Source organism: Pelophylax lessonae (genome assembly GCF_965119305.1).
Source record: "Pelophylax lessonae genome assembly, chromosome: 2".
NCBI classification, from domain to species: Eukaryota; Metazoa; Chordata; class Amphibia; order Anura; family Ranidae; genus Pelophylax; species Pelophylax lessonae.
The window spans coordinates 609,356,399-609,371,392 of NC_138769.1; positions in this window are offsets into that span (position 1 = coordinate 609,356,399).

The window sequence follows — 14,994 nt, forward strand, 5'->3', positions numbered from 1 at the left end:
GACAAAGGTGCATCACAGACATTTATCTTACAAATATTGTCAAAAAGCCTATAAGACCTCTTTCACAAAGAGCAGAGTGGGCGGATGACAGGTCTGTGTCCACTCAGTTTGTGTCCACTCTGCTCTAAGGGCAACCTGCCCTCTGATCCAATCTGCCTATACAGAGGGAGATAGATCCCCTTCTGATTGTTTTTAGTGGACCGGATCAGATTGGAGGTAGATGGCAGGTCAATGCAAAAATCCACAAGCTGGTTTACACCCACCAGTCCATAGAGGTGAGTGGGGGGTCCAATCAGGTCTGCCTAAAAGCCAACAGGGGGACCTGATCAGACCCTTTATGTAAAAGGGGCCCAAGGCTTTATATGGCTGTTGCATTTTGAAGAATCTTTTTTTTTTTTTTTGAAAAGTCAGTTCTTTTTCTAGCTAACTTAGGCAGCCTATACATTAATGTTCATTTTTAATTCAACCATCAGGTTGAACAAAAGAAAATAACCTAGTTCCCCCATCCACACACTCAGTGTGAATGGGGGAATTCTTCCCACTAAGCTATTGGGTCCTGGTGGTAGGGAGACTACAGCTAGAGCCAGTGGCACTGATCGATTAGGAAAAACCCAACAGGGTGATTGTACAGAAGTTGATCAGTAGATCAACATTTGTATAACCAGCCTACCCAGTCACCACCTTAAAAAAAGTTGCAGGAAAAAGCACAAAGATCAAGCAATCCAATTATTACATGCAGTGTTTTTTTTTCTCTATCTATATGATTTTTTTTATCACTTGGCACGTGCCTTTGAACCTGCCAGAAAATATGTCTACAGGAGTAAACAACCTAGCACAGCCCTCATAGTCTTCTCCTCTTTTGGGAGTATCTGATTGTTGTCTGTCCTGGCCTAGCTCTTCCAAACTTTCCCTTACCTCCCTTAACATTAGTGATGAGCCAAACATTCAGTTTGAGGTGGGTTCAGTGACTATTACTAACATTCAGGTGCTGAATCTGAATCTCATTGAAGTCAATGTTAAAAAATGTAATGGCCATTTGTAACCTAATAGGTAAATGATCGTCAAACAAATGGCATTGGGGCCTGGACCCCATAATGGGGGACATGTACTAAAGCAAATAAAGTAAAACATGTCCTTTTGGAGGGAAGCAACAATTTTAGTAATGCTTGAAATAAAACAATAATAATGCTACATTTACCATGATTGGTCGATGCCCTAACCCTGCATGTGAGATGGTGGAAACTTTGCAATGTATACAACCTATTTTCCAATGTTGGCCCAGTGGGTGAATGAGTACCCATATGTATCCACAAAAAAGTAAAACAGTAAAAAAAAAACACAAATTAAAAACAAAAACAGTTCCATGATGTACATCCACTTTCAATTGCATCATCCAGCGATGTGTCAGTCAAGATGCTCAACACCTGCCATGAGACTGAAATAAATAAAACTGCCACCTGCTTGTACTCATTGCATTTTGTCTCTAGACTTATGCCAAATGACAGCTTCAGCAAATGAAGGCCCATATATAGAAAGGGGCGGGATCTCTCGAGTGACATGATATATGGCCAATGATGTTATCTGGGAGACTTCATATAACCTGTTATCTAGTGAACCTGTCTTTCAGCGGGAGTCAAGTGATGGAACCAGATGTGGGTCAGTAGGCATAGGGCATCGTGATTTACATAGCTCTACATCACTGGACGCCATGTTTGACAGTGGATGTACATTGGGAGACTTTTTTTATTATTATTAAAGGACTTAAACTGTGTGTGCGTAAATATTATTATTTTTTTTTTCAATATTTTTATTAGAAAGGTTTATGCAATGAGGCACAACAATGCCTAAACATAGGCAACAGTAATTTAAACTGAAAGTACAGCAAAGTCCATGAACGCAAAATCTAGTTGCCATGCAGAGCATAATAATACAATGAAGGATGTAAGGGCCAGCAAAAAAAAAAACTCAAACACCAAAAATAGCTATATACTTCAGCTGATAGTCCGTACATGCCCTTCCCCCACATCAGATAACGTCAACCTTATAGGGTCCCAGAAGTCTAGGGGGACCCAAAGACAGGGGTGGGGCAGCCCAAGAGAACCACCGCCCCAACAAAAGTTCGGTAGAGACAGAGTAGTAAAGAGATAGAAAAGAAGAGGAAAAATAAGGGGGGGAATGGAGAAGGGGGGAGAGAGGGGAAGGGAAAAAAAACCAAACAAAAAAAACCACATAGACATTGCATAGGAACTGGACTGGTACTGCTAATGGGCGATACCCATGGAGAGCAGACACATGTGCCCACTCCACCCCCAGGAGGACCTGAACAGCCCAAAATGGATCAACTCAACCTAGGTCAGCTCGGGGGTCTCCCTCCAAATATCGCAACTATAGGTTCCAGATCTTTTCAAACAGTTTCACATTGTCATTGCAGACAGACGTTCATTAATCATCAACCAAGTAAATTTCGCTCGGAACACTATTCTAGCCACCACAAAAATAAATTGTATAAGCAATTTAGCCCCTTTGGGGGCATCCATCACCAATTCCCCCAACAACGCATGTCTCGGGGACTTCCGCAAATTCACTTGGGTCAAAGAATAAATAAAATTGTAGATACGTATACAGTAGCGTCGTACCTTTGGGCATACCCACCATACATGGTAGGCCATTCCCTGCTGACCACAGCCCCTGAAACATAGCGGAGAAGCCCCCGGGACATACGTCGCCAACCTAGTGGGGACCATATACCATCTCAAGAGAACCTTATAATTTGCCTCAATAACGGAGGTGTTGAGTAGGGACCTGGAGGCGGTGTTAGCTAGTTTATGCCAATCTTCAGGGTCTAGGGACTCCTGCAGATCCCCTTCCCAAGCCTCCATGTAGCTTAGTTTGCATGAGTCAGAGGATGTCAAAATTGCATATATTTGGGAAATATGTCCCCGCAGTTTATCATATTTTTCACACAAGAATTCCATGCGGGTTCTACAAGTGAGATCAGACTCGTGTTTCACAGTCTTGACATAGTGTGAGATTTGAGCACAGCGATAGCATTTGGACTCTGGCATATGCAGTTTTTCTATCAAAATCCGTTTGGTGAAAAGACCCCTGTGGTCACAGATATCAGAACTGCGCAGAAGACCCTTATTCATCCACCACGAGAACGCCCGGGGCTAAGTCAGGGTTTCGGAACAGGGGGGCCAAAGGCTTGTGTGGAGATTCAAAGTGAAATGTCCTGGAGAGCCTGTCCCACAGACCCAGGGAGAGAGAAAGCGAAGGACACATAATGGCCGGGCAGGACCATTGAGGCAGCCACAGCAGTTGAGAGATCGGTTGGTTCCCACCGGAAACAGATTCCACTGATGAGCTGTGCTATTTGAGCTGCATAGAAATATTTAAAGAGGTCCGGGACCCCTAGGCCTCCCCTCCCCTTGGGAGCATGGAGAGTGCATTTGTTAACCCTCGGTTTCTTAGTACCCCAAATAAATGAGAGCATTTTCTTCTGAAAGGAGATAAAATCCGGTCTATGAAGTTGGACAGGGAGAGTACGGAATAAATACAAAAGTTTTGGAAGCACCACCATCTTTAGGGAGTGAATTCTGCCAAAGCAGGACGGGGGTCTGAACTGCCATCTGGTTAAGTCCTCGGAAAGTTTTCTGAGCAATGGCGGGTAGTTCAAAGAATACAGAGTGTGTACAGAGGGGATAAGGATGATTCCCAGATAGGGAAGAGCCTGAGCCTGCCATTGAAAAGAAAAGTTTTGTTTCAGTAGCTACACTATGCCATGGTCTAAAGACACATTCAGTGACTGAGATTTTGCGTGGTTGACTGTGAGTCCCGAAATCCGTGAGAAGTGGCCAAGTGTTTTATATGGACAACAACATCAGAATGTCATCCGCAAAAAGCAAGCACTTATTCTCCACCCCCCCACAGGAAATACCCTGAATATCCTCATTACACCGGATACTAATTGCTAAGGGTTCCAGTGCCAGGACAAAGAGTAGCAGCGAAAGGGGACATCCCTGTCGGGCGCCCCTATGGATCCGTAAAGAAGCCGATCTGTGACCCCTGACTATAACCGAGGCCTCCGGTCTATCATAGAGCACTTTATAAATAGACATAAAGTGTGGGGCAAACCCGTATCTTTCCATCACATAGAAAAGGTAGTCCCATGAGATAGAGTCGAATGCCTGTCCATAAGTTCTATGTGAGCAGTGCTGAGCTTAGGTAGGGGGATGTCCGCAAAAAATTTGTCAGCCTGAACAGACCATAACTGTTCTGGTGCTGTGTATAGCACCGAGTAAAAGTCATAGAATTCGGTGACCACCGTTTGAGGATTTTGGGAGACTTGGCCATTTTCGAGGCGCAACTTGGGGAGTGCCGCAGTAAAATTCTGAGGGTTCAATTTTCTGGCTAAAATTATGTTTGGCTTATCCCCCAATGCATAGAATTTATGTTTAGACCACCTGACCGATTTTTCCGCCCGTGTAGTAAGACTAAGATTTAGGGCCGCCCGTGCCATGTCTATTTTATGCCGAATATCTATATGTGGAAAATTGCGCTGTTCTTCCCGTAGAGAGGCCAGGTGCTCCTTCTGCTGTTTAATAGTGATGTCATGATGCCTCTTCGTCCTAGCAGCTATCTGGAGCAATTTGCCTCTGATGGTTGCCTTATGCGCCGCCCAATTATTGGAGGGAGACGTTTCTAAAGGCTGATTAACATCAAAAAAAGAACGTATCTCCGTCTCCACTTCCAAACAAATGGTCGGATCACTCAGCAATGAGGCATTGAGTCGCCATGGAGAAGGGGAAGGTCGAGGCCAGAGATAGGATAGAGTCATGCGCAGCGGAGAATGATCCGACCACAGCATGTCCATTATCTTCACTGAGGTGATATAGGCATCAACCAAGTCATGCTGATATAGAACTTGCGCCAGGGTACTACTCTGCCTGGGGAGTCGCCGAGCAACTTGTTTGACTGGATGGGACTTATCCAGGGTGTGGTCTAGAGGGAGATTGCTATCCCCCCCCCCAGCACCACCCCCCCCACTAATTTTAGGGAGCAAAGTTGCCAACACATCTCGAAAAAAGGCCACCTGGCCCACATTGGGGGCATAATAAGAGATGAAGGAGACAGCCTGATCATTAATCCTCCCCGTCACCATAACAAACCTACCCTCCTTGTCCCTAACTATGGTGTCTGGAATAAACTGAACCTTCTTAGAGAAACAGATCGCCACTCCACACTTCTTCCCGGGACCCCCAGACAGATAGCACTGTGTGTATGGGGCACTGAAAAATCTTGGGGCCAATGCTCTCGAAAAATGGGTGTCCTGTAACAATATAATATCTGCACCATTCTTTGATAGCATTGGAAGGCCTTGGTTCTCTTTGTGGGAGCATTGAGACCTTGCACATTGTGGGAAACTACTGTATAAGATGAGGAACGTATGTTAGACATGATGGTATGGCAGAAGACACTCACCCATTGTTGCTGCAGATACCAGTCGGAGATCCCTGGAAACCCCCGAGCCGAGACCACCCTGTGTATCACATAAGTACCAGGGAGATACTTGACCTAAAAAGAGTAAAAAAATCATAAAGACAACAAACAAAACAAAAAAAAAAAAGGGAGACAAGAAAAAACAAAAGGGCAGGGAAAAAAGGAACGGAAAAGGAAAAGACCAGAGGTCAAAGCATGAGTAAAGCAAAAGAACAAGAGAAAAACAGTGCACAAAAGGACCACGGGCTAACGCCCCACTCAGGGTATAGCCCAACTACCTTGTGTAACATCACTGTCACCAAAGGGGATGAAGGCAAGGCTACACGAAAAAAAAGTGGCAAGCGTATACACGGAAACCTGCATATATAATACCTGGTGGTCAGGACAGGACCTAGAAAAATATCTGAAACAGTAACTAAGCAGATAATAAAAACTTTGTGAACACCCCCAAAAATGTAAAGGGGGCCTTAAGCCCAAACATAGGAACCACTACTCCAGTCTGGGGACCATTAAATAGCCCCAGGACCGGGAGACACCCCGAACAGGGGACAAAGTGGAAGGGCACTACACGTGCAGCAGGGAACAGAGCCTTAGAGCGTGGCACAGTTCGCCTTCAGGTGGGCTGAACATCTCCTCGGGAGGGAGGACGATGTCGACGATGCTTCTGTGTGAAAATACATAAATATTGCTGCGCCAAGCGAAATAAATCAAACAAATGATAATTGTGCATGAACTAGAAAAAACCTATAATCAATATAAAAGCAAATTAATGCTAATATAAAGTGCAAAAGTGCAACAAAAGTCCCAGTGTTTGGTGATCAGGTGAATAATAAATTCCAAAAGTTCAAAAATAAATAATCAAAAAATCTATTCAAATAAAGACTTTTTCGATCTTCATCTGTATTTAATGATTAAAGTGCCAGTGCTCCACACTCCACACCGGTGCTCCCAGTGACTAGTGTTAATTTAGTTGCTCACCTCATAAAAAGATTCCAAGGAGTCATACACGCATAGATATCCTTTAGATCAACAATCTGTTATCTCCACTCTCTCCACCTGGCCTGCCCTCCGAGTGCGGTAAGGATCACAGCAGTGCTCAGCAGGAAAAATAAACAGGGAGATACGATCTAATGCTCTCAGTTTGAAAAGCTTTATTGCCAAAACAGAAGATAAATGAACTCATATTCCCTTGCACTTAAGCAGTGCGGGCTGGAAACAGCAGATCATTCATATTGACAGAACCTCCCAGAGACAGACGTGCTGCCAGTAGGCTCCTCCCCCGTACGCATTACGTCGGATGACTTAGTCAGCGTGGTGGAGCCTGATCGGACCGTCCATCCTATATGGTGCCATGTTAGATAGCCCGCCCCAACTCCTGGAAACGAAGCTGCGGTGCACCGCGCCATGCCCTCAATCTAGCTCGCACTCTGCATAGCGGCACCAACAGCACTACGGGATGATCGTTTCTATACGAGGCACATTCTAAGGCTCCATGTACACGGGACGTGCTGCAAAAGGTGCTGCAAAGCTAGTTCTGACGCCGGGAAAAAGCCGCTGTTAAACGTGCTTTCAGTAGCTTTTTCCATTGGCGTTATTGCACGTTTGGCCACATTGCTTTTAGCAGCGTTTTTTTCTGCCTCCATTCAAAATCAATGGTTCCCTATGGGAGCCTATTGATTTGAATGGAAGTCGCACCGCAAGTCGGATCATCCTGCGACTTGCGCTGTGAGAATCTTGAGGGGGAACTCCACGCCAAAAATGGGAAAAAAACTGCGTGGGGGTCCCCCCCAGGTTCCAAGCCAGGCCCTTCGGGTCTGGTATGGAATTTGAGGGTAGCCCCATGCCGTTTTTTCGGCGTGGAGTCCCCCCCAAAATCCATACCAGACCCTTATCCGAGCACGCAGCCCGGTAGGGCAGGAAGGGGGAGGGGACGAGCGAGCGGCCCCACCCCCCCTCTGGACCACACCAGGCCACATGCCCTCAACATGGGGGGGTGTTGGTGCTTTGGGGCAGGGGGAGCATCTTGCCCCCATGTTGATGAGGACAAGGGCCTCATTCCCACAACCCTTCTCGGTATCTGGAAGCCCCCTTTAACAAGGGTGGCCCCCCAGATCCTGGACCCCCTCCCTATGTGAATGGGTATGGGGTACACTGTACCCCTACCCATTCACCCCATAAAAGTGTATGGAAATAACGACATGAGACGTTTTGGAAAGTTTATTAAAAATCTTCATCCGGACTTCTCCGCTCTGGTCTTCTCCCTCTCCGGCTGAAAGACCCGGCTGAACCTAGCTCATACCGCCCAATTTCACTTTTAATCCTGGACTCCAAAATCTTATCTAAATTAATAGCAACTAGATTGGCTAATATCATGCCCACAATAATCCACCCTGCTCAATCGGGATTTACTAAAGGGCGCTCTGCCACCTCCAACATTCGTAAGGTACTGGCGGTTTTACATAAAGCTCACATTGACCCCCTCAACGACATGGCTATAGTCACTTTAGATGCAGAAAAGGCATTTGATAATGTTAGTTTCCCATGGCTCCAAGTGGTGCTACAAAAATTCGGCTTCCAGGGTCCTTTTCTGCATCTAATTTCTTCCATGTACTCTTCTCCCTGGGCTAATATAGTAGCGTGCGGACACACATTGGACCCCTTTCCCTTGCACAAGGGAACCAGACAGGGTTGCCCCCTCTCACCTTTACTTTTCAACTTGGCTATAGAACCCTTATCCCTCTATCTTTTAGATCACCCCTCTCTCCATGGTATACCAATGGGGAAGCAGGAGGTGCGGACTGCTCTGTTTGCAGACGACATCCTGATCTTCACAGCCAATCCCGCCTTAGACATTCCTCTCATACGTGACATTTTTAATGAGTTCTGCATCTGCTCAGGTCTCAGAATAAACTTCACCAACAGCGAGATTCTCCCCCTTTCCCATTCCACCTCCCCACATTGGTCAGATGTTTCAATCTTTACTATTGCAAAATCCCACATTAAGTACTTGGGCATTAATATTGGGAAATCACCATCATCAATATACTCCTTGAATTTCCCCCAGTAATTGACACAATCATTAAACAAATGGGGGTTTGGTCGGCCCTACCCCTCTCTGTTCTGGGCAGATGCCATCTTTTAAAAATGGTTGGCTATCCGAAACTTCTGTACCCAATGCAAACCATCCCACTTTTACTCAAACATAAAGACTCCCAAAAACTGTATAAGGCTTTATCCGCATTCTTGTGGCACAAGAAGCGACCACGTATCCCACTAAAGAAGCTCCAATTGCCCAGAAGAGAGGGGGGAGGGCAACATTCCAGACATTAGACTCTACAACTTATCCTGTCTTCTGAGGGTGGGTCTTGACTGGAACACAGGGAAGTCTAGATTTGCTAACTTTGAATTGGAATCCCACATGGTGTCACCTCTTAGCTTAGCAGCTCTCTTACATTGTTCTTTGCCCACTATACCGGCATCTCTGAGAAATAATCTGTTGTTGCGAGATACTGTGATAGCATGGAGGGAAGTGTCCAAGTTATTATCTCTGTCTCCCCGTTTCTCCAAATACCTCCCAATCATGGGCCACCCCTTGTTTCCGCAAACCAGACAATACCTGCCCTTCTCTACATGGCCCGACAATGGTCTCTCCCTTGCTCATCAGCTATTTGACCCTAACTCGGGTCGCCCACGCCCCTACTCAGAACCTTGTGACCAATACAATATACCACTTAACCATTTTCTGCATCTCCAACAAGCCACTAAGTTCGCTGAAGACTTGTGCCCGGATAAGAGCAAGTGCTCCTGTGACTCTTTGCTAAACTCCTTAGTTCAAATCAGGAAATTAACGCTATCGGATGTCTATAAACCCCTCTTAAACCACCATCTCCATAGAAAAGACATTGATCCACCAACGCCCTGGAAGAATGTCTTTCACTATCCTCACTTGCTCACCTCCATTGTCAGCGGCTTTAATACGACCTGTAAATTCATTGAAAACGAATTCTGGAGGGAACAACAACTAAAGATTATGCATAGGGCCTACTCTCCGTTTGCATCTTCTGCTACCTCGCCCACAGCTCAAGCATGTTCGTGGTGTCTACTGCATAGACCAACCCTATCCCACAGACTCTGGGACTGTCCTCAAATCTCCAAGTTTTGGCTGGATGTGCAGCATTTCGTTTCAACAATATCGGGATAACCCCCAATAAACAACCCACTCCTCCTTCTGTTCGGAAATCTTCATGGTCCTACCCTAAGCCTGACCCCGACACAGTCAGTTATATTATACCAGAACAAACCCTGGATATCCACATGTCTCATGGTCGCCAGAAGGTCTATCCTCAGGAAGTGGACTTCCCACGACCCCCCTAAGATCCAGGGGGTGCATGACGATCTTAGTTCACTTATGGTTAAGGAACTACTAGATGTAAAGCTATTGTCGGGTTCCCCCGCACATTTCCAAGCCAAGTGGAACTCGTACCTGTCTTATTTTCCCCAGCCTTCATCTGGAACACCCTGATTGGAAATTATTGTGTGACACTGTGAGCATCTTGTCCTAATACGTTAGAATCTTTGTGCCGACTAGAACCTCCCTTTCTTCTTATCTTGTCCTCTTACTTGACTTCTTCTTCTTATTTATCACCCCCCCTCTTTCAGTATTCCTCTCCCCAGTTACTCAATACCCCCCCACTCCCCCTCCCCCCTCTCTGCTTCATCCCCACACGACACCTAGTGCAATTGCAGTTCGCGTCCTCTCCTCCTATCTGTATGAGTACAGTTGTATGGTTTACTGATATGTTCATTTGTTTTCTTCCATATGTTTATGGTTTTTGTATTTCAAAAACTCCAATAAAATTTTGTTAAAAAAAAAAAAAAGTGCTAGTGTAATTAGATAATGATGTATGTGCAAATTGTATCAATTAATAGTGACCGCTATCAATCAAAAAATATATCAAAAAATATATAACAGTGAGAAATACAGTGCATTGCGAAAGTATTCGGCCCCCTTGAACTTTTCAACCTTTTGCCACATTTCAGGCTTCAAACATAAAGATATAAAACTGTAATTTTTTTTGAAGAATCAACAACAAGTGGGACACAATCATGAAGTGGAACGAAATATATTGGATATTTCAAACTTTTTTAGCAAATAAAAAACTGAAAAATTGGGCGTGCAAAATTATTCAGCCCCTTTACTTTCAGTGCAGCAAACTCTCTCCAGAAGTTCAGTGAGGATCTCTGAATGATCCAATGTTGACCTAAATGACTAATGATGATAAACATAATCCAGCTGTGTGTAATCAAGTCTCTGTATAAATGCACCTGCACTGTGATTGTCTCAGAGGTCCGTTTAAAGCACAGAGAGCATCATGAAGAACAAGGAACACACAAGGCAGGTCCAAGATACTGTTGTGGAGAAGTTTAAAGCTGGATTTGGATACAAAAAGATTTCCCGAGCTTTAAACATCCCAAGGAGCACTGTGCAAGCGATAATATTGAAATGGAAGGAGTATCAGACCACTGCAAATCTACGAAGACCTGGCCGTCCCTCTAAACTTTCAGCTCATACAAGGAGAAGACTGATCAGAGATGCAGCCAAGAGGCCCATGATCACTCTGGATGAACTGCAGAGATCTACAGCTGAGGTGGGAGACTCTGTCCATAGGACAACAATCAGTCGTATACTGCACAAATCTGGCCTTTATGGAAGAGTGGCAAGAAGAAAGCCATTTCTTAAAGATATCCATAAAAAGTGTCGTTTAAAGTTTGCCACAAGCCACCTGGGAGACACACCAAACATGTGGAAGAAGGTGCTCTGGTCAGATGAAACCAAAATCAAACTTTTTGGCAACGATGCAAAATGTTATGTTTGACGTAAAAGCAACACAGCTCATCACCCTGAACACACCATCCCCACTGTCAAACATGGTGGTGGCAGCATCATGGGTTGGGCCTGCTTTTCTTCAGCAGGGACAGGGAAGATGGTTAAAATTGATGGGAAGATGGATGGAGTCAAATACAGGACCATTGTGGAAGAAAACCTGATGGAGTCTGCAAAAGACCTGAGACTGGGACGGAGATTTGTCTGCCAACAAGACAATGATTTCACCCACAGTGCGTTAATAGTTTGTCTAGATCAAACTCATCAGAGGCTTTGCTGGTAAAATTATAAACCAGCAAGCAAGCATAAACCCCAACAGCAATCAGCCAGGCGCCAGGATGGATCAAAGCTCAGGATGGTCCGTATGGAGAAACATAAAAAGGAATGCCAACCATAGCGTAAAATTGTATGACACTCGTTTATTTAAAACAGAATAGTAAACACACTCACATAAGACGGTGTCTACCAGACACTAGGTATCTCTATAAATAAAATCCTCCGCTGCTCAGGTCACCGTAGTAATAAACCCGGAGCATGGACACAATGTAACAGTGTGATGCGGTAATGTCTCAGCGACCTTCGCCATGCCCTACTGGTTTCGTCATTTGACGTCTTCACGGGCGGTCCCCTGAGCAGTGGAGGATTTTACTACGGCGACCAGAGCAGCGGAGGATTTTATTTATGCAGATTCCTAGTGTCTGGGGCAGTGCTGGTTCAACTATGATACCCAGTTCAGTCAAAAGATGGCTGCTCGGAAAGAATTGCGTTTTGATTGCCAAGATGGTAGTCTTTGGCTTCTACTCATTTGCCCACATAGGCCGACCTCCTTTTAGCCCCCTGTCTGCACTTTCGCTGGAGCATCGTCAGTATCCAAGAAACAGTATCCAAGAAAGGTGTCTGTTGGCGTGTCGCTTCAAACACGAGTGTTCCATCTGCAGTGGGGCTCACACAGCGGTCCGTTGTTTACGCAAAGGTAAAACCCCTCCCAACAAACCGGGATCCAAGGCTGATCTATCTTGACCGGAGGACGCCGGTGAATGTCCAAAGGATGCTTCTCTGGCTAGACCTGTACCCCCTCAGTAGGGAGGCCGCCATCTTATGGGACGGATTCGACGTGGGAGTTTGGATCCCCTTTGTGCCATCTGAGGAGCCTACTATGGCAGCCAATTTGAAATCTGCATTGCAGTTTGAATCAGTAATTGCCAAAAAACTTGATAAAGAGCTTCAATTGGGCCGCATGGCGGGCCCCTTTGACCTGCCTCCTTACCACAGCTTGCGTGTTTCACAGCTTGATGTGGTCCCCAAAAAGGAGCCAGGTAAATTCAGACTAATTCATCACCTCTCCTTCCCTTCTGGTTCCTCGGTTAATGATGGTATTGACAAGGAGGAGTCCCGGGTTCAATACGCCTCATTTGATTCGGCCCTCTCTCTTCTGAGGTCTTCGGGCGCCTCTGCCCTGTTGGCGAAGACCGATATTGAGTCTGGCTTTTGCCTCCTCCCGGTGCACCCTGATTGTTTCCACCTTTTGGGTTGTTATTTCATAGACATGTGCCTCCCTATGGGTTGTGCTATATCCTGCTACTATTTTGAATTGTTCAGTAGTTTTTTAGAGTGGGTCTTAGTTCAGTCTTCCGGTCTTCAATCCGTTTTATACTATCTGGACGATTTCTTATTCGTAGGACCCGCAGATATTGATCACTGCCAGCGCCTATTATCCTCCTTTCAGGAGGTCTGTGGTCAGCTGGGCATCCCGCTAAAACCGAGGACCCAGCCCACGTCCTGTCCTTTTTGGGCATTGAGATCGACACGGTGCAGATGCTTTTCCGGCTCCCCGCAGATAAGCTAGCTAAGCTTCAGGCCTTGGTAAAGGTTGTGAGAGATTCCCGGAAACTACGGTTGCATCAACTGCAATCTCTCCTGGGCCACCTGGTTTTTGCATGCCGTGTACTTCCTATGGGCCGGGCCTTCTGCAGACGACTGTCATGGGCTATGAAGGGTATATCGGCTCTGCATCATTTTGTACACATAACAAGGCATATGCGTGAGGACTTGGAGGTGTGGTTGTCCTTTCTGCAAACTTATAATGGTCATTCTTGCTGGCAACTGGAGGAGGTGCCTAACTCTCAAGTGCAAACCACTCGTGTCCTGGCATCAGCATATTGTCTGAAGAACTGCCATGCTAGGGAACCCCTTAGAGCTGGCTTCTGCTGTGCTGGTGGCTCTGTGCGACCACCGTCTCTTCCTCCAAACTACTCAGGTCACCTGCATGACATTCATTCCATGTGGGGTCAAGGACCTCATCGTCCTCCCCATCATCTTCCACCCAGTCTTCACCCCTGCAACCCTTGTCGGTCTCCACAATTCGGAATTTCCGCAGCAGTTGGCACCTGTGTTTTGTCATCATCCGAAATGTGCTACAATTGTCCTCCTATGTACTCATCTTGAGACATAAGTGGTTGGGCATCAGTGCACTCAATCTCTTCCACGTCTGGGGCAGGGCTAGGTGTATGGCCCTGGGAAACCATGCTAACATAACAGAGTCATGAAAAAGAAGAAGGGACTGCTGCATGACTTGGGGCTCAGACTGCTTGGCTGATTTGCAAGGGGCTGAGGTGAAAGATTGATGGACATCGGCTGCAGTTGCCAACTCTGACCTTTCAGCAGAAGACTGGGTGGGAGACAATGTGAAGGAACTGGAGGCACTGTCAGCAACCCAATCTACTATCGCCTGTACTTGTTCTGGCCTCAACATTTGTAGAGGCGCATTAGGCCCTGCCAAATACTGCTGTAAGGTTCTGTTGCCTACTCGCAGTTGAGAAAGGTGTTTCACTTGTGCGTGTAGCTGGCATGGATCGACCACGTCCTCTCCTTGCAACAGCAGCTCCACCAGCAGCACCACGACCCAGCACTAACATGGTGGAGCAGTATGTGTGCACACGCCTAGACGTACTGAATGACGGGTCTGCCCCCTTCAACTTCTGGGTCTCCAAATTGGGCACATGGCCTGAGCTTGCCCTTTACACCTTGGAGGTTCTGGCCTGCCCTGCAGCCAGTGTATTATCTGAACGCGTATTTAGCATGGCTGGGGGTGTTATCACAGACAAGCGCAGCTGCCTGTCCAGAGCCAATGTGGACAAGCTCACGTTCATTAAAATGAACCAGGCATAGATCCCACAAAACTTGTCCGTACCTTGTGCAGAATAGACATGTATACCGGCCTTACCCAGCCATTGTTGTATTTGATCTTTCTAACTCTTTTGGGGTGTACCCTAATTTAAAAAGAAATAAAATTAAAAGCAAAAACCAGCGTTGACTACCTCGTCCTCCTCCACCGCCGCTTCCACCTACACCGCCACATCCACCACCACCTCAACCTCCTACTCCATATGGGCCTCGTCCTCCTCCTACATCATTCAAGATTATTATTTTTTATTTTTATGTTATTTTAAGTTATTTCCCTATCCACATTTATTTGCAGAGGACTTGCCATGCTCTTAAGAAAATGTTGCTGCCACTTGCAGCCCTCTAGCCCTTTCCATGTGTTTTTTAGAGCCATTTTAGTGCTCTAAAGTTCGGGTCACCATTGACTTCAATGGGGTTCTGGATCGGGG